Consider the following 5176-nt stretch of genomic DNA (forward strand, 5'->3'; position numbering starts at 1 on the left):
GGGGCTGGGAGAGGTTGGGTTACGGGAGGCGCGGAAAGGGGACGGTGCAGCATGAGCTCATGCGAGGGCGCGGGAACCTTCTGGGCAGGGAAAAAACGTTGATGCTGCACTTCAGGGATTTCTGCAATCGCGGCTGTTCCCGGCTCGTTCCGCCGGGCCACCCCCCGTGCCGGTGGCAATGAAGTGACTCGGGGACAGCTGTGGGCTCAAGGTGATTTACGTGCCCTTGCAGGGAAACGGCAGCACACAGCGACCTGCTGAAGAGCAGAGGGGGCACACTGGGGTCTTGGGAGGATATCAGGGTCCTGGGGAGCCCTGAGACAGCTGGATGATCCCACCCTGCATGGGATTGTAGGGGGTGTGAGACCACCGGCCCTACCACAAATCGTGGCAGCAAACTGCAGTGTGAGACAGCGCCTGAGGGAGTGAATGGAGGAGCCCAGGGGGTCTGGAAAAGCTCCAGTTTCCCTCAACACCTGGGCTGGCCCCCCTCGGTGTGTACTTTACCTCTTGCTGGGGAGGGATGCGATGTTCCCAACTCTTGGCAGCTTTTCCCCTGCAGCCTGTGATAAACCCTTCCTGCATCCCCAGCCCTCTGCCCTGCAAGGTCACCCGGTGTCAGGCGGTCAGAGGCTGTTTGTCCTGTCCTTGGGTAGCATCTCCTGCCCTTAAGAACTCAATGCTGCAAATACTCTTAGATGATGATTAATGAGCGCTTATATAACTGAACTGAGTCCTTAATGCAGACGGGAGGGTGACAGGAGGGAAGGTGGGAGCAATAAACAGCACGGCGCTGCTGCTGCTGCCGCTGCTTTTCCCACACCGGAGCAGCTGCGTTCTGTGCAGGGGGACCCTGGCAGATGTGGGAGAGAGGCCACCCACGGGGAAGCAGCTTGGGCAGCCCCCATCTGGGTTTTCCAGGCAGTTTTGGATCCTGGGAGTGAGTGGCTGGTGGTGCTGCCCTGAACCACGTTGCCCACGGCATGGCCGGGCTCTCCGGCGTGGCAGAGCTGGGAGGTGAAGGGTTTGTGTTGGAAAAGCATTCATGTGTGACAGTGGCTGGAATGTTGTGCTGGTGAGCTGGGAGGTGCTGGAGGAAAAGGGCAAAAATCCCACAGTAACATCTTAGTGTGAGCTGTGGGGGGTGATGAGGCCGCTGCTGGAGACGCTGGGTGCAGTTGTTTCTAAATTTGGCCGTGTTTGGGCAGGTAGGGACAGTCTGACACACGAGATTTGGTTTTCCATCATCTGGCTGGGAAGCACCAGCCCTGATAAAGCTGCTGCTCAGCGCCAAGGCAGCTACACGGTTGCCATGGTTACCACACGCTTATTTTCACCATCTTCCTCACCTCAGCCGGGGTGCCCCGGCATTCCCAACCCTGAATCCCCCCTGACCTCAGTCGGGGTGCACTGGCATTCCCAGCTCTGAATTTCCCCTGACTCCAGCTGGGTGCACCAGTATCTCCAATTCTGAATCCCCCCCGGACCTCAGCTCATTTCCTAATATTCCAGTTTGGATTTCCTGATGCTGCTGTGACCCCCTGTCACCTCAGGGCAACTTGAGCCCTGATCTCTTGCACCTTTTTGTTGTGGATCCCATCCTGTTTCTCCCTGTGGATCCAACCATTCTGCTCTCTGTGGATCCGATCCTCCCGCTCCCCGTGGATCCAATCCTGCTCTCCGTGCATCTGCTCCCCCTGCTCTCTATGGATCTGATCCCTGCGGATCCTGTCCCCCCCTGCTCCCGGTGGCTTTGTCCTACAGCCCGGTAAATCCCGGTCACAGGGAAGCGCTCCTCGCCATGGCAACGGCGGGATTGCGTCAGGGCTTTTCTTTCCAACTGCAAAGCTGGATGAGCAACTCCCTCGGGGACAGGAGTAAGGGAGAAAGGAATATTCTTCTCCCTGGGGCGCTTTGGGACTGCCAGTTCCCTAATCCAGCCCTGGTTTGGTGTTTGCTCGCGGGTCCAAGGCTGCCAGGGGCCAGACACGGTGGGGACAGCGAGGGCTCCCATGGCAGGGACACCGAGGGGACACTGAGGCCTCCCGTGCTGGGAAGATTCCGTGTCCCCTCCCTGCTCCTGCTATAAGATGATCTTGCAGGGAGAACCAGGAACGAGCCAGACGCTTGGTGTAGGATGGGGTGGAGGCTCAGCGATGAGCTCTGCTCCAGCCCGGCCTCACATTCCCTCCTTTCCTGCAATCCCAGCAAAAACAAAGGCAGGGGAGGCGGCTCTTGCGCCCTGCAGGATGTGCTGGGGCGTGCAGAGCTCCCCCAGCGCTGTGCCCGGAGCAGGGGGGACGCTCCCAGGGGCTTTGTGAGGCTCAGGAGCAGGAACGCGAGGGGAAGGGGGGCTGCCTGGAGGGCTTTGTTCGCTCCCAGCCCCGGGTAAGGCACAGCAACACAGGAGGAGGAGATGTGGCACCCACTAGCCCGTCCTCCCCTCCTCTCAGCACTCCCATCCCCATCCTGGCCCGGAGGAGCTGCTCGGTGATTTGGGCACCTCATCAGAGCAGTGCCCGGGGCGGGGGCTGCCCTTGGCTCCCCACAAGGTGCCGGGGCTGCCGAGCAGGTTTGGGCTCAGCTGCAGCGCGGCTCTGGGCAATTCCGTGTGTGCCAAGAGTGCAGGGATTGGGAAAGGTCCCCACAAACACCACAGCAAGGTGGGCACCCCCAGAGGAGCCCGAGCTGCCTGGGTGTGGGATGTGCTGGAGGCAGGAGAGAGGCTCATGTTGGTGTGGGAATGGCACAGGGTGACGTTGAAGGCAGGACTCCTCCTGTCACTGCTCCCCCACAGCATTTCCATGTGGCACCATCCCTGCTGTGCTGCTGGACAGGCTGAACTTCCAGGAAATCACATTTGCATTAACAGGATGTTTGGTCCTACAACCTCTGCCCTTGGAAGCTGTAAAAAATAGGTGATAAAAACATCAGTCATGTGGAGGGGGGGTTGCTTGAATCAGCTCCAGGTGATCCCTGAGGTCCCTCCAGCCTCTGGTGATTCGCCATTTCCCATGGCTGCACCTGTACACACAAACAGCTCCGCTCCAGAGCGGATATTTGCGCTCCCTGAGGAAGTGCTGGCACTTCTGCCAAATTGGGTCACTCAGCCCTGCTCACAGCCAGATCCAGGTGACCGAAATTAGGGCTCAGCCAGGGGAAACAGCCATGGGTGCTCAGGTCTGGAGCTCACACAGGAGTGAACTGTCCTATGTGGTGTTGCCTGTTTGGGACCCCTGGCCAGGCTCCTTCTGCTGCAGGAGGCGAATCCTGGGCTCTTTCAGTGCTTAATTAACTGCCCTAATGACTGGTGCAAGCTACCTGCCTGGCTGCTCCCAGCACTGCAGGGATGTCCCTGAGCCCCTTGGGCTGGTGACATGGGGCAGCTGCAGCCCCTGTGTGCAGCCTGATCATGGAACATCCACTAGGATTGTCAAATCCACAGCTGATGCCACGTCTGATGCCCTGAGCGATCTGGAGCACTGAACCCTCCTGGCAGCAGCACACAGTGTCCATTTGGTCCAGCTCTCACCCTGTGTCACTGGTGACTCTCACTGTCAAAGCAAAGGCAGCAACACGCCCCAGGGAGACAGAAATCACACTTTTGGGACACAACCAAGCAGGGCTGTGCTCGCCACTCCCTGTCACAGGAGCTCCTCTGCTCCCAGCAGCCCTTCATCCTGCTGGGACTCAAATTTCCCCGAAGCAGCAAAGGTTCTCAGTGCTATTTTCACAACACCTGACCTGCCTGGCTTTGTGTGGAGTCAAATCCCAGTGAATCCCAGTGTTTGTTTGTCCCTCGAGGTTTGCAGCAGGGTTGGTGTTGGCTGTCCAGCATCCCAGGCTGGAAAATGGCTCCGTGCATCAAGGTCACTTTATCCACCCTCATCACAGACCAGAAACGCTCACGTTAATGGGTCTCTAATTTAATCAAAATGCTGTGCCTGTGATTGCAGGGCTGGGATCTTTTCCTCTCTTGAAGGGCAAAAATCAATTTGCAGTAACAGGAGACGCGTCTGCTCCCTCCCCCAGGCCTAGGAAAGTGAGTAAAATTTTTTCATAGTAGGAAAATAATAATATTGGCCTGATGTGTTATCAATATTGGGTGTTTTTATTTGCTTTTGAGTATTTTGGTGGCAGCATTCTGGCCCTGTAGCCCTGTGAGCTCAGAAAAACCACAGATGTGGTGCCCCTGGGTTTTGTAATTACTGTATTACCCATGTACAAACTGCCCTTTTCCTGCAGATCCCAAAGGGATCACAACACATCAGGGAGGAAAAGCCTGATTTCCACACTCTGGGAGGCAGAAAATGGGTGATCACTGCTCAACTGAGCAATTGTGGGCAGGTTTCTTTGCATCTCCCTGTGGTTTGTTTTTCCTCAGTCTCAGTGCCTGGTTTGGAAATCAGTCACCAAATAGTGGTGATTTCTGTACTCCAGTGATTTTCTTCTGTGCAGCCTGGCTCAGACTGGAAATACTGGGAGGGAAGGACAGAAGGAAGGAAGGAAGGAGGGTGGCCAGCGGCTGCAAACTCCGTCTGCGAACTGCAATGTGAATTACAAGGAGTTTCTGGAGGCAGAGCAAAGGGGTCTGGTCCTGCCTGGGACAGGGACACACACACAGAGTGACCCCTGATGTGTCCAGTCCTGTCCTTGGACACAGGACACACACGGTGACAGCATTGCCATGTTTCCTTCCCGTTTCCTGCACACTGCTATTCCATCTCCTCCTCTCCAATCTATTTATTCACGTGCATCTCTTCCCCTCCAATGTTTCCAAACACTTTTCTGCATGAGACTGTAGTTACTGTATGAAACACTGACCATTTCTATTTTGAGGCCTTTCAAAGCCGTGTAGCCTCTCAATGACACGCGTCTTTGCCAGTTTTCTCTTTCAACACAAAGTTTTTACTGCTGAAGGCATTCTCATCTTTGTCAAACCTCAGGATGAGTTTTTAAAGACTTCAATCTTTGGCAAAACAGGTTGAGCAAAGACTTTTATTTTTAAAGAAAACTTTGTTGCTTTGACTACTTCTCACCATCATCTCCCAAGTGCGGGCTGGACAACACCGCAAGGAGGGATCATTCCCCACGGGACAGAGAGGAGAGCGGCCAGTTCGCGGGGACAGGACGGGGTTCATGAGCGGGGCGGTGACCGGACGGGCCGCAGCGGGAG

This window comes from Geospiza fortis, unplaced genomic scaffold, assembly GCF_000277835.1.
Source record: "Geospiza fortis unplaced genomic scaffold, GeoFor_1.0 scaffold241, whole genome shotgun sequence".
Lineage (NCBI taxonomy): Eukaryota > Metazoa > Chordata > Aves > Passeriformes > Thraupidae > Geospiza > Geospiza fortis.